This window comes from Larus michahellis, chromosome 5, assembly GCF_964199755.1.
Source record: "Larus michahellis chromosome 5, bLarMic1.1, whole genome shotgun sequence".
NCBI classification, from domain to species: domain Eukaryota; kingdom Metazoa; phylum Chordata; class Aves; order Charadriiformes; family Laridae; genus Larus; species Larus michahellis.
In genome coordinates this window covers 49,153,132-49,176,016 of record NC_133900.1, presented here as the reverse complement: position 1 = coordinate 49,176,016, position 22,885 = coordinate 49,153,132, and positions in this window count along the sequence as shown.

The following is a 22,885-nucleotide window of genomic DNA, read 5'->3' as shown; positions in this document are numbered from 1 at the left end:
CTGAAGTTCCAAGGACTTGTAAAGCACATGTGAAACCCCAGGGCCTTTCCAGGTTCCACACTGCTCTCAGAAACACTCAGGTAACCTGGAGCCAGGTAATTAGGCAGCTGAGAGTCTTCACATGCAGGTTTGGTCACCATCATTTACATGTTTATTGCCCTATGCCAAGTGATGAACCACAGTCTTTGAGGGGTAAAAAATGGTGTACTCAGAAAGATGTGAATATTTATAAATTCAACTGGATTTGTGAACTGATCTTTTCACCAATCCATCCATCCATCCATCCATCCATCCTTCCAAGAAATGGTCTTCTTGTCCAAAGTCAGGAGGCTGCAATATTGACTCTTAAGCTCCTCAGAAACCAGGAACTGATTTACTGAAAGTTCACCTTCATGATTGTTAATTAAAATGGTTGCTAGGCTTGTTAGCAGCTACAAGGCAATTTGTGAAAAGAGGAAAGCAAGTCTTAGTCATGGTACTTTCTTCCATGGGTTTCACTGTATGGACAATATGAGACTTTTTCTTTTGTGTGTCTTCCCAGTTGGAAGCCCAGCAAAAGCCCTGCCACTCCCTGTGCACTCTGAAATGATTTAAGAGGACTCTCATTTACCAGTTCTCTCTTTCTTCACTATGGGAGCCCATGAGAGATACTTCAACTCCTACCTGTGTTTTAGCCACATGCATGTAGACAAGATTTCTCCAACCAGGTTGCTACACCTGCCACTGAACTCCTTCTGTTGTGTGCCCTTGGAAGAGCTGCTTGAAGAATTGGTTGAGACAGATGGAGTTAGAAGTCAACAACCCATCTCCTAGTCATGTGGCTTTTGCCACAAGCCCTTTAGATCTTTTTAAACCTCATAGTCTTTCAAAGTCTTTGAGCAAAAGCCCTATTATAACGTTATTACTATTATGCTGGCTGGCAGCTTGTGGTGGCTCTGCATTGCTCATGTGCCCTTTTCCTTACGGTTTTTCTATCTCAATCTATCTGATTAATAGACTGTGCTTTTTCAAAGGCATTTCAGCCTTGATACTGGGCCCTCTAAGTGGTCTGGGACCTAACACCTTTCGCAACTATCTTCAGCTTCACCTTCTGCGTGCTGAGACTCTTATTATTACATACAAGGTGGGTTTTTTTCTGCAAATTGCTCCCATGTATTTGGCTATTTAATAGTTATTCGTTGCACACTGAAGCATTCTCATAAGTCCTCTATTGTTCTCTGCTGGACTGTGACACTCTCCGCTCTCCAAATCATCAGCCACTATGAAATGGCACTATTTCATATTATGTTAATAGCCATAAATGCATGGTTCAATATTAACGGCACTCCAAATTTCAGAGCTGGGCTCAGTCTATTAGATTATTAGTAAAAGGCACAGACAGTTTTGCAATGGATTAGACATAGCACTGTCCTTGGAGAGCAGAGTCACGAGGGTTATCTTGAATCTGCTCAGGAAAGGATGCTCAAAAAAGAAACATGGTTATCCCTTTGGACTAATCTAAGCATGCTGCCACAAGATTCCTAAAATACTTCAGATTATACCCTTATCTTATTTGTCTTTGGGGGAATTTAACTTATCTCAAAGTCAGCAAATATATAGTTTACTTAGATTAACTACTTATTAAAATAACAAACCTGTTTTCAGTACTAGCAGTACATATGCCTGATGTCACACTGAAGACTGAGAAATGCTGCAATTTTAGACAAGTTTAACATAATTGAAAAACATTGTATGGCTGCAGTTCACAGTCACTTGCTTATCGTAAGTACACTCTGCTAAGTAGACATTGGTTAGCATTTCTTCCCCTCCCAACCCTGTAACCTCAGTTACTCTGTCTTGACATATTTGCTAAATGAATATAAATGACAAATGCTAACAAATTCCTGTGTCATTCACACAGGTCAAGAAAACAAGCAAACATAAGATTAATACAAGTTAATCAGATACTGTTTACAGAATAATTAAAGTGCTGAAACACAACCTCTCTCTGTTTTTAATAATGAATATTTGTAAATCACTGTTGCCACATGAGATCATTCAGCATCTTTTCTGCCTTATAAGTTTCAGCCTAATTTTAATAATGAGTGCCTTTTCAGTCTAACAATGTTCTTCACATTTAAAGTCAGTAGAATAATATGCACATAAAAAATAAGCACATCACCTCTAATATCTCCCCGGTGGTCAGGTTTTACTTTGCTTGACTGACTCATTATGGATAATTAATACTGGCGTGATTAAAGTTTGGCAAATTAAACTATGTGCCCATGGAGCAAAAACAGAACCACAGGAGAACTCCTTTGCAAGCGAGATGGCCATACAAAATCTTGGTGACTTGCTTCTACCGGCTCCAGCCTGTCCGCTCTGGAAAGCTGTTCTCCCTCCAGGTCATATAATTTTGGTGAGGTTTAATAGATAAGTGGTGTTGACATCCCTCATATTGATCCATGCCAAAGTCACAACATCGTCACAGGGTTTAATCCTTCTCTGGCAAGCAGCAGGCTGCCAGCAGCCCTCTTGGGGCACCAAACGGTTGGTGAAACTTCACCAGCTCTGGTAGATCCAGATGTCTTATGTCAGATAACGTTCTCATGACAAATCCCCAATAAACACCTTCAATTATTCTACCGCCTGGGAAACATAGAATCATAGAATCATAGAATCATAGAATTGTTGAGGTTGGAAGGGACCTTTAAGATCATCAAGTCCAACCTTTAGCCTACCCTGACAAGAGCCACTTCTAAACCATGTCCCTAAGTGCCCCATATCCTCTGCAGTGGTTTTCTTCTAAAAAAACACCAAGCTAAATAAGTGTTGTGTTTAATTTTTAGCATTTAATTATTTATTAATAATAATTCTATTCTATTCTTTTCTATTCTATCCTATTCTATTCTATTCTGTTTTTCATGGTCTCTGGCAACAAAGTTTAGCGTCCATATAGGAAATAGCCAGAGATCTGATTCTGAGCAAAAGCCTTTGCAGCAACCTGTGCCTCAGTTTCCACTGTGATGTTACTGACCCCAATTTATGAACTGAAAGGAATTTGTGAACATAATCTAGTGTGTTGGCAGTTCATAGAAACTTATGCTTTGTACAGTCTTGTAGTTTCTGGTGGTCGCATTCACAAACCACAGCTCCGGTGCTCCAGACCATCTTCATCCTGACCACCACAGGTCCCATTCCTGTAGCTGTAAGGGATGATTCAAATGATGTGTCTTCCTTACTGTCTCTCTTGGTTTTCAGTTACACGATATCTACAGAGATGATCATTCTATTTATAACTATTCTATTTATAACGCAACAGTATAAGTCAGATAACACTAAAGGAAGAAGTTTGTTCTCACTTTTTATTCAGCATCCTTTTGTTTGGTGCAGGTTCAAACATGGTTTTGCAGCTCTTTTGGTTTTTCCAGACTGTTGACTGCCCACAATTGTATTTGCTGAGCGTGTCTTGTAACTTCTTTATAAAGAACTCTACTATAACTCCTGTTACATGTCCAAAGATTTATTTTTTTTTTCTCACAGAAAACATCCTAATTTGTGCAAAAACAGGAGGCCAGGTATAAGAGAGAGACTCTGTGACTGTCCTCAACTTTTTCTTCACCAGCAAAGCAAGAAGTTGGTTTCATCTCCTCCATCTTCCCATCTCTTTAGCTATATCAATGCAACCACAGAATTAAGTTCTCCTGTGGATTCTTTTTCATACCCTCTGCCTTTCCCTGACATTCTCTATGCAGACTATAGGCTAACAGGACTAAGATTTCTTGATACTTTCAGACTGCTTTGTTTGGTTTTTTTTCACTCCTCATTTTCTTATTATCAGTATAGAAATCTAGACTGTCACCATTTATTTTTTTCCTTGGCTTCACCTTCTACACCACCACCCCACTTTCTGTTTTCAGGAGAAACAAAGATGGTATCTTCTGCAACCCACACTAAAAGTGCTCCTATGGCCAGCTATAGGGTAAAACATAAAACCCTGAAGGGAAGGTGTGCTTCAGTTTCTTGTTTGCTCTGACTTTAACACTGTAAAGCGTTTCAGCGTGACCCGTGTCTGGAAGGCATTTTACCGAACAGAAATATTTTGCTGCAGTAACTCAATCAGCTGGTTATCCCTGGTGCTATTGCAAGTTCTGTCAATGTCAGCACAGCGTGGCTTGCATTGGGTGATTATGCAAATATTAACCATAATTACCAAATTGTAATCACAGTGCAAACACTATTAGCAGTTGATTCATTGATCACTACCTAATTAATCACTCTGATTAGTATGAGCTGTGAGAAAACCCTCTGGGTACCAATGCATTGATCGACATCTAAATATAGTCATAATTTTGGCAGTCCAATATTGAAAACACCTGGTTCAAACAATTACTTCGTAAGTAAAAGAAAAAGGCAGCATGTCATCTCTAGCAGCATTAGCCAGGTTAGAGATACATCACCAAAAAAAAAAAAAAAAAGCAGTCTAAGATTCTAAGCTTTCATCTACTATTACATATATCTGCTCCAACTGTAAGTTGGGTGACATGTCCCAGAAACAAGCTGGTCTTCATCTTGGGAATCTTTAGTGTTTCCAAAATGTGATGTGGATTCCACAGTCCAGAAGTTGCTCTTTTGCTTTTTTTCCACCAGTTTCACAAAAAAAAAAAAAAAAAATTATTTTGCTTGATGCAATATATTGTAAATCAATCCAAAGCAAAAATAATTATTTTTTTTAATGCATACATACATAAACATATATAGGTATCTACATAAATCCTCCTTATATGCTTTGCTGCGATTTTCAACATGGTGGTGAAGAACAGGAATGGTTCTTACTGAATTCTGCCAGTTATTGTGATTTTTTTTGGATTTCTGGATTAGAATTGGATGTATTTATGCTGCTCTTGACAAAGTCTCTGAACAGCTCTCACATATTCCAGACACAAGGTTTTTGATAACCATGAAAAAACATGAACAAAAACAAGAATAAAAATTGCATTTCAAACATTTTTAAATTGTTTGTGGACTGACAAAGATTTCAGGCGACTCAGGTTAATTCCTCTCTCTAAAGATCCAGAGATTTTTTATTCATTTACACGTAGCATTCCTTTTTCCCTGCTAGACAGCTGATCTATATGATTTGTGTATCTGGGGTAAATTGGTTTATCTGAGAATTAAAGAGGGAATCAAAGGGCAAAATGTGTTCTGACGCTTAGTTTTACAAGTACATTTGTTCTGCCAAATAATTAATTCTTTGAATTCTTCCAAATGGGAAATCATGTTTTCTGGCGCGTAAGAAGACTTGTTATTCCTAACCACAGAGTATGAAAAATAACAGCCTTTTTTGCAGATATCAGTCCGTGTGGCACCTATAATTTACAGCATTGGTAAATACAAATAGAATTAATGCCAGGTAAGGTTTCCAAAGGGCTTGGGAACTGGATATGCTTTTGAAAGAGTGTTGACCAAGGATCACAGACTAATCTGTTTAAGGGACATGCCTGGCACACTGTCCTGAAAACTTTTCTTCACCAAAGTAGCAATGTTGAACGCAGCAGTTCAACATGTCTGGGTAAGCGCTGGCAGGCTTCACTCCTCCTTAAATTTCTACATTTTTACAGAGCAGTCTGGACATGTAGGAACAAGCTCTAACTATAGCTGACTTATTTACATTGTTCAGGCCAATCGAAATATTAAAGAATTTGGGACATTAGCACCCCGTTATCTCTTTGTCTGTACATATTGCAATCCATAAAAAAGAGGAATTAACTCTTTCCCCCTTCCCTCCCATCCTTTTTCTTTCTTTGCTTAAATTATTTTAGACTTGCAATTAATTTCTTTCAGTATCTTCAGCTTGTAGCATTTGAATTTTGGCTTTCGGGATTATCATAGTATTGGTAGGATTTTCACCCCTTCAGTCCCTCTAAGAAACACTGAAAAAACAGAGGTAAGGTGATAAAAGCAATACTCTGTCCTTGGAGGTGTTCCAGAGTCAACCGGCAAGGCCTTGAGCAACCTAATCTAACAAAACCAGTTTTGACCAGAATGTTGGACCAGATGACCTCTGGAGGCCCCTTCCAACCTAAAATTGGATGTTACAATTCTATGAAATTCCAGCTGAAATGGAATTTTCCTAAAATGGCCAATATCAATATACTGGACAACACCTTCATTCCCAGTAGAGTGACTGGGACCTAAGGAATGCAATCATATGAGTGTGGCACAGTACCTAACTTTTAAATCCTTGTTCACCTTGAGATATTTGTCACCCCCTTCATAGAAGTGTGGCACTATCCGAAATTTGGGAGACCAGCTGAGCAGCCAATGTTGCTGAGATAAAGATAGCCCTTGTGTCACCCATTACCATCAAGAGTCCTCCACCATCTCATTTCTGAATTAATAGTAGAGCTCATCACAAACTACAAACTTTCTGTATAGCAAAGTTACCAGGATTTCTGTACCAAATCAGTCTTAGCCATGACCATATCATTAGACGACCTTCTGATTGTCTCTCTTGGGTTCTTTTTTAGTTAGTGTCCAAATTAGAGGTGTAATAACATAATGAGAATATCCCAGCTCCTGAAAAATCTTAGAATGGGGTAAACTATATTAATTTCCAGTACCTTTACAGCAATATGATTCCACACACTTTAAGAGCATTATGTCATATTAGTATGGTTTAAGTGAGAAAAAGAGTTGCTATGAATTTGATCAATTTTTACTTACTTACAACCTAGTGCATTCCCATCTCTGCAGGGTAGTTTCCTTTTACACAGCAGTGTGAAGTCCTGACAAATGTTCCTTGGGTGCCTGTTGTGGACCCGATTCTCCTCCACTGGCTGCTGCTACTCATCCACTCTCCTGTATCACACAGCTCATTATTTCTTCTGAGGGCTAGAAGTTTACATTTGGGCTTATTGAATTGGACTTTATTTTTTCCAGACAATTTTTCCAATCTGTCAAGACAATTTTGGATTTCAGTCTTGTCCTCCTACTCGTTAAATGCCATAAGTCTGTTGAATCTCAAAGTCATTAATAAAAAATGTTGACTGGTATGTGTCCTACAGCAGACATATGATTTTTTTTCTTAATACATCATTCTGGTCTGATACTTCTCATAGAATAGTTATTAATACATTGCCATTTTCCAGTGAAAGGCCAGTACAACAGATAGTAGCATTCTTCTTACCCAAAATTGCTTAGGAGACTATCTAGTGAAATAATGCCCAGACCTTAACTCACAATATTTGACATCTATGGTTTCTTTCCTATCCTCCATGCCTATTGCTTTGTCAAATAAAAAAAATATTTAAAAAAAAATAATTAAATTTCTTCAACACAGGTTGTTCTTAAAAAAAAATAATGTTTTGGCTGTTATTCATCCCTCTGTTGTCTTCTTCACACTTACAAGCTGAGTATTTATTGCAACATTATTCTGAAAACTGAAATGCTGCTAACTCATTGTATCACTCCATCCTTCTTTCCAAAGATTGGCACTGCATTAGTCTTTCCCCACTTCACCCCACACCCTGCATTCTCAAAGGTCGTTACCATACCTCTGTGACTTTTTTCAGCTGTATCCCAGAATACACATAGGTGAATGTTGTCAAGTCGAGATCATTTGAGTCAGCTACCTGCTACATCTTTTTTTCTCCCATTATAGACTGACTTCCTATTTCTTTTCAGTAATGTTAATTGTGCCAAACACCTAATCACTTTGAGATAGTGCTATTTTTTACGTCTTTGGCTGACATCTTCCTCTCCCTTGAAATGAGGAACCACCGTGTCATGGACATTCATCTCATTCTTTATATATACTTATCAGACGGTTTTCATTATTCTTTGTCTATCTGATTTTTCTCCCTATATATTTGTGCTTGTCTAATAAACGTGTCCACAGTGCTTTGATGAAGTTCCTGGATCCTGTTTGTTTTCTTCCTGTCTCTGAGATCCCTAAAGGTCTGTTTGGCCAAGTAAGTTTCTTTCTACTTTCTTAAGTAATTTTTCATATTGGGATAGTCTGTATGTCTTCCTTTAACATAAATTTCTCAAGGCATTGCCGGTTCTCCACATGTTTTCCCCTTAAAATAGTTCCCTCCTGGGTCTTAACTGCTTCCATTTGAGGAAATGCATTTTTCTGAAGACCATTCTCAATATCTTGTTTTCTTTTCCTAAGACCCATCTGTACTCTTTCAGTCTCAACCAAGCTGTCCTCTACCTTCATGTTCTCAGTATGTTCCTACCTATTCTATTAAAAGTCATAACGTCTCCTTTTCTCTTTGGTTAGGCTTTTTTTTTTTAGTTGCTCATCAAAAATTTATGCTTATTAACATCTATATTTTTCTGGTTTCTTTATGTACCCTGCTGTACTCTTCTTTCCAGACACGTCTGGGTCAAGGAATTCCTTTCTCGCATCTCCCAGTTGCTACCAATAGGTATCACTGTGACTAATTCTGTTAATTTTTCAGAAATGGATTCAAAGCTGTAAAGTAAATCTTTCACACTGAGAGCTGGAAGGTGGATGTGGTACACGACCAAGATGTAATCAGTGTTTAGCAAAGAAGCGAATTGTTGCTACACAAGAGACCTCTCTACAAGCATATCAGTTCTGGCATCTCTCAGAAACACTAAAACCAAATCAAACATCAAACAAATCCAACTGGTGCACACAGCAGGCAAGGCTGCTTTCCACAGCACTGGGCCATTGCTGGAGTGTTGGGGTCATTCTCATCCTAGCTTTATAGGAAACCCAAAGACTGTTCCAATTGCAGGCATCGATTCTGATTGCATATCTTGGATAGATAGTTTTACATAGACCATGACCAAGCTCCATGGAGAAGAGCTTTTTCCCAGTTTATTGTCTGGGTTGTTTATATTCCTTGTGGCTTATTTGTCTGCTTAATTAGTGCTCGAATCTCTTTGCATTGTATTTCCTGTAGAAGCTGATTCTAGGGTATTTTAATATCCTCTAGGAAATTTCTTGTAATGCTTCAATTAGAAATTTTCTCACACTTTGCTTATTTTAATTTAGGGCTCTGTGTTCAACTGACAGAGGAACAATAAAATGAAAATTGGTTGGATCCTGCTATTTTGATAGGTTTAAAAGGTGAATATTACTGACTGCTTGGGTTATCTCTTTGGTTTCTTCTTCTATTCTGTATGCTCACCTCTCTTCCACTGTGTGCATGGAGTCTTTTCCTGTTTTTTTTAACTTATTTGCTAAGTACTCCATTTGCATCAGACATATTGCTATACACTGATGTTTAGCAGGATCAAAGGAAAGAAATACGGTGTTCTTTAGCTCAAGAGCCTCACTGACAGCTTTTTGCTATGAACAAGAGGAACTTTATCCAGTTCCAGGAAAGTTCATTGAATCAGAAGAGTGAAAGCATTAGCCAGAATTTTCATTTGATGGATATTGTTGATCTTCTACATATTTCAGCCAAAACCCTTCTTCAGCTCAGAATCCAATCACTAATTACTTTTTTGTATTATATAGTTCACCATAAATGTAAACCTCCTTTTGAAGCTTCCAGTTTGCTTTCTGTTAGGCAAAATGTTGCTGCCTGTGAATTTTGTTCAAATCTGGTAACTTTATGAGTTTGCTAGGTGAGCCAGGCTTGTCTCTCCTCCTTGATTTTAATGCATCTAACTGAAAAAACCAGTTTGATCGGAGTGTCTATGACGATTCGTGGTTGTGATCGCCAAGAGTTTGAGGCAAGCATCCAATGCAAATATACAAAATAAATCAGCAGGTATTGGGCTGGTCAGCTTGTTCATCATTTGGATGAATGTCCCAGAAACCTGAACATGTATCACACCCTGCACAGGCCTTGCGTGGCATTCCCTGCTTTGTCTACGTATCTCAATTAAATGACCATCACTGTGATTTGCTACTGTGGAGCTGACCTAGTTTCTGGAGAGAAGCTCCAATTAAGCAAATATCTCAGCTGTGTAGTTTTTCTTAATAGGAACATGTTGCTTTGAGTACATTGTTTTGAAGGATGTAACACTGCTTTGGGAAAGTCAGCACTGCAAAGAATTCACTCAAGCTGTCCAGCAGATACTTAGGAATTAAGTATATCATATGAGAAGGAAACAACATATTTTCTAATCTTTGCCAACCACATGGAGATTCATCTGTCTTACGTTTCATGTCCTGAGATGATGACCACAATAAGAATTGACTTAAATCCCACAGACCTTGTTTTTGCTTGCAAATTGGCTTAAGCTCATCTCCTAATCAGGTAGTTGAACCATTTATGTTTCTTGGCTGAATTCCAGTTCAGGTTCATATCTTATGAAATTGTTCCAGGTCATTAACCAGTCTGGTGATCCTGAACCAGTCATTATGGGAAAATGCAACACTTACAGCCAGAAAAGGGAAGACAACCAAGGCAAATTTCAGATAAGAGCTTTAGACCCTTTGTCTTAGTCTTGTGACAGATCTTGAAGGCCACTTCCCAGCAGTGTACCAGATCCTCCCCATGTCCTTCAGCTTGCCATAGAGACCTGAGCACCCACTGAGCCTGTCATGGGGTCATGAGTGGCACCAGTACGATGTCAGGTCCGCCTCCCTTCCTGCCGGTGCTGGCACCCACTGCATCTGAGCACTGAATACATCACTCTTGCCCTAGACTATTCTTTGGGGGATGGATGGGGCAGCACAGGTTAGTGAGGCACAAAGGTGTCCCTTTGGTTGGGAAGGACTCTGTTGGTGATGTTCCTGGAGCTGGCTTTAAAATTGTGAAAGGAGCCCACGTTTCTGTCAGCCTTGTACAGAGTAGGGGAGAGTCAGAATAAGGCATGAAAACATGATGCTTGCCTTGCTCATTCCCCCTGTCTACCATTGCATCCAGCTAAGAAGATTTCCTGAATCTGGTGCAATTTTCTCATTTTGGAATCTATTTCTTCAGATCCTTGTACAAACTCTGTCAGGAACCATATAAACTTCCTACACTACAACATCCTCTGGCAAGGAAGCTGGTTGCGTAAAAGGCCACCCTCTCTTGTCTTTTTTTGATCTGACATGTACCAGTTTCATACAATGGCCCCTAGTTCTTACTTCAGGAGACATGAGGAATAGTTGGTTCTTCTCCACCACCTCCATTCCATTGGATTTTTGAACCCCACCTTTGAGCATCTCTTTCCCAAACTGAGGAGTCCTATCCTATTTAATCAGACGTCATTGAAAAACTGTTGCTAAAAGCTGCATGGATTTGTTGCCCTCCTCTGTAGTTCTCTCATATCTCCTTTGAGACAAGGGTGCCAAACTTAAACATAATATTTGAGATGTGGGAAAATCCAAGTATTAAGGATTTATGCAGTGTCATAATGTTCTGTGTCTTCTTTTCCACTGCAAATTTTTGTGGTGCTTTTTGTTTTACTCTATTGAGCTTTGGGCTGTTTTATAGAAATCCTAGGTGTTTATGGAAGTATCTGTCACAACCTCAAGAGCTCACTGCGTTTTTAGGTGTCTAGTGTGAAAGGAGATCATTTCTGCAGTCCCCACAGCTGACACATGAAGGCATTGCTTCAGCTGAATGTATCACACTATCCTCACCACATTCTGCTTCAGCTCTTCCAGCATGCTGTAAAAAATGCCAAAATTAGCTTTGCCTCCATGAAGCCAAGGAGGTTTTCTCAATCTGAATCCATCTAGTTACTTTTAAAGACTTAGACAATGTCCCTGGACATATTCAAAAAACAATTACATGGACTATGAACACAAAGGGTATTTTACACTAAACCATGCCATCAGCTCCCTTCTTTAACAGTTTCATATGTTTTAAGTTTCATTGCATCAATGCAATAAGAAGAAGATGAAGTCTGTTGGAAACTCAGGAGACCAGAAGTCTGTTCTTAGTGTCACCAGAGTGCTGCTGCTTAGCCTATGGCAAATTGTTGTTATCTTTGGTTTATCTCCAACTATTTCTTGATTCTGTTTTCATGGGAAATCCTTGGGGGAAGAGGTTAGTATATCTTCTTATGCAATGGCCTCACTCCTCCTGTTTCCCCAGTATGAACATGAAGAGTGGCCTTGCTCAGACAAGAAAGAGGTCTAGAGTCTTTCCTCTGAGAGTAGCAAGCAGCCTAGGAAAGAGCATAACAGCAGAGCAGGTAGGTAGTAATACACCTATAGACCGTGTAGGCTATATAGGTGTATTACTCCTCCTCCAACCACAAGCAGAGGTGATATCTCTGTGTTTGATATCCTTAGCAGCCCTTTTCCCTTCTAGTTAATTTCTTGCCAATTTTTGCTGCATTTGGCTTTAACAGCTAAGCTGCCAAGAGGATATCCACCCTCAGATATTCGTAATCTGGTAGCTGTGCCACGGCCATCACTGTCAAGGGTAGCCATTGTGCAGGAAAATCCACAATTTCTCACTAGTACAGTACTAATCCCAGCTACTTCATAAATTAAGATGTGATCGGAGGTGGGTCGCTGTTATACAAAGGGATTTTCATGCATGCTCATTCTGAAAATACAGAATGGGTGCTAAGAGCTCTCCTAGACAAATTAATTTCCCAGCATTCAACAAACTATTAGCTTTCACGCTAGTTTTGCTCACGTTCACCCTTTCTCCTGAGCCCTCACTGCTATCTTAAGGTACTCCCATTACATGGAATTATTTGGATTTATGAGGCACCCCTGGATGGTGAGGACCTGATCTCTGGTCTTTGTTGGCTCCAGCAATTGGCTGTTATGTTCTTCACAAACAAATACAACCTAAGGCAAACATTAGCTTCTCACACTTTCTCCAGCAAATATGGGTTTAAATGTGGGGAGAAAAAACAAACTCTAAGACCGCCTCTCAGCTTTCAATAACTTCTGCATTCAATTTTTATGTTTTCTTTTCCCCCATCCTGGAAGGAAAGCCAAGCAGTAGAAATCATTAATCTCTAACCACAGTGATTTCCTGAATGCCAGAGAACTGCTGTCAAAACCAAGGATTCACTCACTGCTGAAACATCTGTATTAGATTACTGCACTTTCCTTTTCGCTCCTGCACTGTGGCCTGCAATCAGCCACTGCTCCAAACCAGAAGCTGGAAGCAGCTGCAGACTTCAAAACTGTTCCAGGCTTCCCCTATCTAACAGTGTTGCAATGTAACTTTTACAGCAAAGACATATTTTTGGATTTTATGAATGCTTCTTTATCCAAACACTGCAGAGCAAACAGTAAATACTGTTTCCTTCCTGGAACAGAGCTGGAAAAAATTTGCATTGGGTTCCTATCATTTTTTAATGTGGCCTTACTAATTTCTCTCTGCCTCACTTTCCACATTGCTGCCTCTAATCTGTACCATTTTCTCCTATTGACTGTCAAGCTGCTCATAACACGCACTTTTCTGGAAGTGTATTTTTCTTCTTTTCCTCTCTGTATATTTATATTCTAGTCCCTACTAAAAATAATGATGATAGTTTTAATAAGGACTGATCTTCCTTGACCTGATTTAGCTCTTTAGCTAGCTGACGCAAGAAGATTATTCATTGTCTTCTCCAAAGTAATTTCCATGAGTCTTTGGGAGTCATGTCTTCTGTCTGATTGACTCATTAGATTTCAAGATCCCTAATGGCCAAGATCAGAAAGATTGATTTGGATAGTACCTTCTGGGAGTTTGTTCCTGATTTGCATGTCAGACCTGGATTTCTCCTGAGAGGTAGTAACCCATACAGACCCCATGGATTTATCACCAGAAGAAAGCATGACCTTACCAAGTGCCCTTGAGGTATTTATTTTGACACCCGGCATGTTGCTGGCATGTTGTGTGACACTCACCCTCTCCCAGTGTCTCCACAAGAAGACTCTCTGACTTCCAAGGAAATGTTCACATAAGAAAAAGGGGGGAGGTACGTGGGATAGCCCCAGGCAAAAACAGTCTCTGTAAAATGGTGGCTGTTTGCACACTGAACATTGCCGAGATGTCCTCAGACTGAACTTCAACTCTCCCAGCCTTTGCAACCTGCAGCCTTGTGACGCAACTGAGCCTGGCTCACCAGGGACCATGGTGATCCAGGAAATCTAACAGTGGAGACAGAAAATTTGGCTCCTTTCCCCAAAGGATTTTGGTTAATACCTCTGTTTCTTTGTCTTTAACTGCGGGATAATATGTAAAATATTTTTGAAATCTATCTCTAACCTCTTTCTTCCAGTTGGGATGTGCAATTTGAAAGACACGCTCAGGAAATGAGGCTAGACCTTCAACAGTGGGAACTGAGACCTGTTCTTGCATTTGGGATTTGGATCTCCCACTCTCCTCCCTGGAAGATCAGGAAATAGGTTGTATGCTGCAGGTGGTTTTCTTGAAAAGTTTCAGCTTCAGAAATACCCTGATAAAAAGTTCTTCTAGCAGTGTTGTCTAAAGCACCTTGGAGTGTCATAGAAGAAGAGATGACTACCTCGCCTTCTCTACAGCAGCCAGGTGTCACAGCCACTGGTAACGTTGCTGAACTTCCATAGGCTTTAGGAACCACATGGAAGACTTCCAAACCCTACGGAAGGTCATTTGCAGAAACAGGGAAACTGCAGCTCTGAACCATTTCACATCTAAAGAGGCACCCTTACAGTGGACAACGGGGAAGTCTGACTCAAGGTATCTCATTTAAGCCGCACAAGGGGATCTCTCTTAAACTTAGCAAGGGCATCATATGTGTTACATCCTTGGATAGCATTCACCCAGTAAATACACCTGCTTATGCTCACAAAGAAATTGCTATTTCAAGCTCTGGAGTCCCAGGCATATTTTTATCTATCATTGCCCATTCTCCAACCTGGCTGTGCTTGCTATAAGAAAGCCCTGCCCTGGAAGGCCAAGTTCACTGTCTGCAATGACAAAGCACCACAGAATCACTTGGTAACAAGTAATAAGAAACCAATGCTTTCATCCAAATAGCCTAGCTGTTGCAGTAAGGTCATTGCTTTAGCAAAACTGGCCTTAATGGGACTACTCTGACCTGGTTCACCTCCGAACTAGAGAGCTATCAGCAATGTTTTCTCACTTTTACTGGCCATGACGAAGCTGGTGTTCGCTTCTGGCCTCTAAATCAGAATGCAGTCATGCAGTCACTTTAGAGCCAGGGGGAAGAGAACAAGCCTATCTTACATGTGTCATGCTGAAAGCAAACATCTGGTGAATGCTTTTAGATGCCCATCGCTAGGCATGTTGCTAAATTCATCAGCACTTTTAACTCTGCAGGTTGCATCAGGTTGCAATACTTGGGCCAGCAGCTAGAGATATTATTCTCCTCTTCTTTTAATAACTTTGGATAATTGTACATGTGTGACCTCTTTATTGGAAATAATATTCCCAGACTAGGAAACTGGTGGGTTAACGTCACTCATGGGGATGCTCTTTGTTGGTTTAACGGGGGGATTGGGAGGAGCCGAGCTGAACCACGTGAGGTTCCAAGCAAAAAGACCCAGAGACGCATTTCTGACCTTTCATGGGGAGGTCGGGGAAGGCGGAGCTGATCAACAAGGTGTTGAAACATGGATAAGGAGATGTCCTTCTCCTGCTTTCAGTGCTGCCAGTGGCTTCCATTTTGCAATGGATTACATTTTAACAGAAGGAAAAAGTGAGGCATCCAGAAGAGCTGTAACTCCCTCAGACCCTAATTACATGTGCTATAGACCCAAAGAGGTCTTTAAGATTTTGAAGCAGAGAGGCGACCAAGCTCAGTCCAGCCTTTGCACACTCCCAGGCACCACAGGAGTTCCTGAAGCAGCCACGTTTGGAGTAGGAGCACTGGGTAAGCAAACACAGCCCAGGCTGGCTGGTGTTGCGTGCCACCAGAACTGGCAAGACAAACTCTGTCAGGAGGGATTTTGTTCAAGCTGGATGAAGAAAAAAGCCAGCTGGACAGCATTTTGGTATATTGGGCCAAATTTCTCAGAAGATGTAAAACAGGATGGTGCCATTATTTCTGTGGGGGAAAGGTGTCAGGATTTGTTCCCAGAGGGCTGGTAAATGCCCTTATTTGTACGGAGAGAGACTACAGGAACAAGCCTCCGTTAGGCATTGCCACTCGCTGTTGGCATTAAAAGCAAGAAAAAGAATGATGCATTGGTGTTTTTCCCCCCACACCACTTTGCTTTGCAAACATTTCATGCAGACAAGACACTTGTGTGCTTTTACCTAAGTACAAGCTCGACTTCCACTGTTTAAAATTTGGTCTCTGTAATATGCACGGCGTTAAATTGAAAAGGAAATGGAAAAAACACCACCAGCAAAGAGGAGAGAAACAAAGCTGGCAACTGAAGATATTAGTGCAAGAGAGATTTTCTTCCAGGTGAAACTGTCACGCTGAGCCACCCTCAGGTCACGTGTCCTTGCCCACAGGTAGCTGGCTTCAAGCACACATTTTATTGACTCCTACCTTGAGGTGAACATGAGGTGAGGAAGCCAGTCAGGGGGTGAACGTGCTTAATGACACAGAAATAAATTACTTCAACATTTATTCCTCATCCTCTAATACTTTAGGTGGCTTATTAAAACAAGCACACACACAAAAAAAAAACAAACAAAAAACCCAACAGAATAGAACAGAACAAAACAAAACAAAACAAAACTTTACACACATTGAACCCAAATCTTTCTAATCTGGCATGGGGTAGCTGCTAAAGTAACTCTGGTTATTTCTAACTGAAGGCAAAGTTGAGGAACAGCACCTAGTTTGCAGAGTTTAATTTTACTCTGAGCCTATACCACACATTTTCATGCCATGTATTTATATTTGTTTGTATTTACTTGTGCTAAATTAGAGGGTTGACGCCTGGGAGGTCCCTGTGCACTGGAAGAAGTAACTTCAATTCAATTTATAGAAATAGTATATATTTCTTTATATTTATATTTATGCATCATGCAAACTAATTTACTAGAAAGGTTTTAGGCTGTTGGGTTTTGTTGAAATCCAGATCATTATCTTGCTTCTAAAGCACACTCCTGGCCTTGACTAACACATGTAGGTCAACTCACCTTTTTGCCCCTCTTCTGCCAAGGGTGCAACCCCACAGCCACCTAGTGCCACCCTCTTCCCTGTGTTCTTCTCTCCTTGTGGCCACATTGCTTTGTCCCTCCTCCTTCGCTGCCGTCCCCTTTGCCCATATCCTGTCATGCCCTCCTTTCCAAGATGACACATGGACAGGTCTATAGAAGGACCAAGCTTGGAGGTGCCTTCACATGCCATGCACCATGCTGGACACCATGTTGTCTCCCAGCCCAAAGACCCTCAGGCCCTGCAAGTATCCCCTGCTCCTGAGTGCCAAAGGGAAGTTCTCAAGCCAAATACCCGGGACCCTCTTTGCTAACCCTCCCCTCCTCCTAGTGCTGCGGACAACTCCATTTTTCTATCCAGCTCCTATATCCTCTGTTTATTTAAATAGCAGCTGTTGGGAAAACGATTTTCTCAAGTTTTATGGTTATCTTATGGTTGCCGGGATGGAACAACATCATGACAACTTCTCTTTGTGGGCCAAGTCCTAGTTTGGTATCCTTTTCCAAAAGCTGCTTCTCAGGACTTTTATTTATAAACAAAAGAGTCAATCTTCAGAAGCAGACTTTCACAAATCAGAGGGGCTTTTGTTCAAGGCTCTAATCGTACCTGCCATTTCAGGCTGATAGTCTAACTGATAGGACGAAATACAGTAATGGCAAATAATTGCTGACATTTGGGGGAAGTGAAATTTCTCAAAGAAACAAAACTGCCAACAAAAATATTTTTCTGTGATAATAGAGAAACCCTTTGTTGCAATTTTGACCTTTTGTAGCATTTTTATTTAAAATTTTGTTATGCTGTGATTTATCTTTTATGCTATTATTTGTTTTATGCTATACATCAGCATCTGCTCTTTTTACATAATCATTAGTGATTGTTCTGCTAAATGCTAATTCTGTTAGTAATTTCTGAAGTAATTTGCCTTATGTTTTGCTCATTCCCTCCTGAAAAAAAGTGTTTTGAAATGCAGTACTAAAATGTTCTGTTTGGTATTGAAGTATTTTCTTATATGGCTCTTAACAGAGCAAAAGACAAAAAAAGAACATCCCTGAGGAATGCTTCATTTTGAACACATCAACATTCCCACTGAAATAACAAACATGTCCAACCAGCCCTATAAACCACACTTATCTGCTTGTTCTATGTACCCATCCCACCTGCCTTGGCTGCCCAGATATCAGCATGGCACTCCTTGTGTGTGCCGGCAAGAGCTGGGCTCCTTGCACACAAAAAATCCGGCCTCTTTCCTTGGCTCCTGTCCAGTGTATTAGGCTGTATCTGAGGTTTGGGGTGGAGGTTTGCTCCTCTTGAAATGCCTGTAGCCCGTTCATGTCAACAGGCACTGAGTGCTGATGGCCTGAAAGATGCTTTGCCACCTTGTTTTATGGCACCTCTCGTTTTGAGTTCAGAGGGACTCCTGTTAGCTTCAGCCTCGCTCCTCCTCTTGCTGTGTCAGCTCTTGCACCCAGGAAGTCAAAATGATTTCTGCCTCTGAGAGTCTTCACTGTCAATCACAGCCAGGCTCTGTAAAAGCACCTTCATTGCAGTAAGGGAGTGGTCAGAAATAAGGAGTTAATGTGTTTGGCAACCCTTTTCCTTTCCTGCTTTTTTTTTTCTTTTTCCCTTTATTTTACCTTTTTCTATTCAGTTGTCCCAAAATTAAATTAAAACCCATAAGAGGAAAGTAATAAATTAATCTCTATACTAGCTGGCAACAAGCCATGAAGTAACAGCAAAGAAAGTTTTGGCTAGACCAGGGGAGATTTTCTAACTGAGAGGATAGGGAGGCATTGCAGTCTACTGCAGGAGGAGAAAGCCACCATGAAGCGTAGGTTTCGAAGAGGCAACTCCATCTTCAGTAAAAGGGGCTTGGGCCAGATCACCACTGTCCCTCCCACGTGTGGTCTGAGTACCACTGATGGCCACCAGATCTGCAGTAGGGTAGCAAACAGTTAAAAAACAAACCAAATCCAAAGTAGACACGTTCACACGCAAAGGTAAAAACTGGCAAACGTAGTAAATGTAGTAACGGTGTTGATGTGATAGTGGCTGGGATGTTTCCGGGGACTGGGAAGACAAGGGGAAAGGGAAGGTATAACACATCTCTGGGCAGGTAGGTCTCACAAGAGAATTGTCTGATTTTCTTTTCCCCTACCTTTAGCAGTCAGCTAATACAAGCTATTTCCTCTCTTTATTCTTCTTGCCTCATTAATTAAGACATAAAACAATTCAAAGTGTAGCCTGATTTTTCACAGAATCCAAATAAAGTTGCAACAGTACAACACTATCATTAAAACATACATTCATCACACAATCTTCACAAACTCCACATGCATCGACAAAAAAAGAATTCCCCACACCAAAGTCAAAATAACACCATCACAACACCGACAAAGGTGGACAATTTACACACACTCCACCCTTCATCCCTTAACCACAATTAAAAGAAAAACTCCCCGCAAATGCTCTCTGGTGATGTCCAGTCTATGTTTTGCCCATTACCTCTCCCAATTACTGTCCGTATTGGAATTTCTCAAGAGACCCATGTTGGGCGCTGCAAAGGACAGGTCTCTTGCAATCACTTCTAGCATATTTTTAATATGCTTGAAGACCAGGGGTCAGCTGGACATACGAGCCAGCAGAGCTAACTGACCTCCAGCTGGATACAGCCTCAGAGGGACATGCAGGAAAGACGAATCCCATCTTCCCAAGAGGGCTGTTGAATCACCTGCCCACGGCAAGGCAAGCCCTTCTTTACAATCACTTAAATATTATCATTTCAGCGCTATTCTGCTTTGAATGTGAACAAGATCCATCTTTCCCAGCTCAGAATCACAGAATCTTCATGGTTGGAAATGACCCTTAAGATCATCGAGTCCAACCAAACAACCTACAATCTCTGCCACTAGAGCATGCCCTGAAGCGCCACATCTAGACGTTTCTTAAACACCTCTAGGGATGGTGACTCAACCACCTCCCTGGGCAGGCTGTTCCAGTGCCTGACCACTCTTTCAGTAAAGTAATTCTTCCTAATCTCTAATCTAAACCTCCCCTGCCGCAGCTTCAGACCATTTCCTCTGGTCCTGTCATTGTTCACCTGGGAGAAGAGGCCAACACCCACCTCTCTCCAGCCTCCTTTCAGGTAGTTGTAGAGGGCAATGAGGTCTCCCCTCAGCCTCCTCTTCTCCAAGCTAAACATGCCCAGCTCCCTCAGCCTCTCCTCATATGACCTGGTCTCCAGACCCCTCACCAGCCTGGTAGCTCTCCTCTGGACACGCTCCAGCACTTCAATGTCCCTCTTGTACAGAGGGGCCCAGAACTGAACACAGTACTCGAGGTGAGGCCTCACCAGTGCTGAGTACAGAGGCACGGTATCGCTTCCCTGCTCCTGCTGGCCACGCTATTCCTGATACAAGCCAGATCAGGATGTGGGAGATGCTGCAGGCAGCTGCGCTGCAGCTTTGCAGAGCAAAGGGTGCGCCCAGGGCATGAGACTGTCCTTCATGAGCCTTGTATAAACCTGGAGTACATGCAAATGTTGACCAAAATCCTTTAAGCTGCGGTTTTTTTCACTGAAAAATTGCCTTTCCAAGACTCAGGTGTAACATGTAATCACAGTGTGACAAACACTCTTCTTCAGGTGTGTGTGACTTTCTTTTTACTTAAATAGCCTTGTTCATACCACTATATGGCACTACCCAAGTCCTAGGAAAAACTCTGCCCCAAAAGGGTAAAAAAGGCTAAAAAACAGAAGGGGGAAAGAGATATAACACATCAAGAGAGGAAGGAGCCATACCTCCTTACAGCTCAAGCCCAACAGATTGTCAAGGTCCCAGGTGCTCAGGGATCTTCGTGTGTGTCTACTTCAAGCCCTTCAGTTGTTCCAGGCAGACCTCCCCAAACGCTTTTATTTGGGTTTAAGTACGTTAGTATAAACCTGTTCCTCATTAATTTAAATTAACTGTAATAACCGTGGTTTAGACTGAAACAAGGAGACAGATGGAAAGCAATGAGGTAACTAGATCTTAATAAGTCGATGTTCGCTTGCTGAGCTGTGGTGATGGCACGGGACGTGCTCTCTCCCTGCCCTGCTCAGGAGGGGAAAGGCATCAGTGCAACCCCAAAGGTTTTACTCATGGTTGGGGCAGGTCCATCAGTCCTGAGCAGCACATGAGGCGGCAGCTCCAGCCTTACCCTCACCAAAAGCTGCACCTTCAGCTCAGCTATCCCATCCCTGCACCCCATCAAACCCTGCCATCCATGACAGCTCCAGCCTGTCAGCAATGTGGGCAAGTTGCCTTTGGCTTCCTGAGAGCAGGGAGGAGGAGAGTTCACCCAAGGAGGGCAAGAAGCAGGGTAGAGGCAGTCTTCAACCTAGCAGCATTTGGTATCACATCATTTAGGAGAAACCTCTCTTTTCTGATCAAAAAGGTGGTTAAAACCCATGAGAAGCTCAGTCCAGTCTTAACTTTGGAGAAAGGCACGTGTTTTTTTTTATCTCTGCATGTCACTGGATAGATTAGATGAGATATATTTATCTAGATGGCAATCTGCATAGCTGCAAAGATACAGCCACAAAATTCCATGGGTTGAGATCATCCCATGCTGTTTAGCATCCCAGCACTTCATTTTGGTGGTTGACATGTTTTCATCAAAACATAAAGAAAATGAGTAATTTGACCTCAAGTGTTGGTTGTTTGAGCTTTTTTTTTTTTTTAATTCACATTAAAAAAATAAAGGGCTTGTTGGGTGGATTTTTTTAAGGAAAAAAAACCTTTTGAACATTTTCCTTGTACAGTATTTGCTCCTGTTTGCTTGTGTTTTCCAGTTGCTCTACTTTGCTTGTTCTCAGCAGGGTCCCTCCTAGGAAGGACGGAGAAATCTTAAGGAAGAGAAAAATGCATGAAAGAAAGAAGGAAGATGAAAAAAATATGTAATTTCCTGCAATGATTGTCAAGGAAAATAACAGAATAAATGCAGTGTTATATTTTTGACCACTCTCAGATCCAATGAATCAACAGATGTCCCATGCTCTGACAGCACAACAGTTAAATCAGCTCACTGTCCACTTGGTCTGCCCTTTAAAGTATTTTTTTAAGAAAGAAAAGTTGAAAAATCATGGATAAACACACTCCAAGGAAATATTTCCTGTGTACAGCAGAAACGAGCTGAGGGAGAGCCCCCGTTCAACACTGGGGTCAGTCCCCATCACAATGTATGGAGGCAGGAGAGTAGGGTCACTGGGAGGAAACCAGTGTAAACAGGATCTGCTTTTATCAGTGGGAAAAAAGAAACAACCCTATTTAAATTAGCCAGAAATATGTGCCTATATGTTTTAATCACAAGCTGCCGTTTCCAAGTATTGCGGCAGGGTTGTCACAGACATGGAGCTGCCCATCACACACTGTCGCTGGATGCGAGATGTTGATTGTCCCTTCTGCTTTTGCAAGGAACTAGCGAGGGGCAGCCCATGCTTGCAGCACAGGCAGCATGCCTGGGCTGGAGAGGCAGGACGGGAGGACCAGGGTTGGCTTGGGAAGGATGCTTGCCTTGGGAAGCCCTGGATGCAGGGCAAGAAAGGAGACCTGCCAGCCTTGCAGACCACCCTTCTTGGTGGGACACTGGGGCTAGAGGAGACCTGCCAGCCTTGAGGAGTATCCCTCCTGGTGGGATGCTGGGGCTGGGGGGGGGACTTGCCAGTCTTGCAGAGCACCCTTTTGGGTGGGACGCTGGGGCTGGAGGAGACCTGCCAGCCTTGCAGAGCATCCCTCCTGGTGGGATGCCGGGACTGGGGGGGGGACTTGACAGCCTTGCAGAGGCGGGGTGCGGGTGCCTGTTGTCTCCAATGAGGAGGTGCAGCCCCCCCACCAGCGCGGCGCCAGGACCCCCGGGGCGGGGCCGGGGGGGA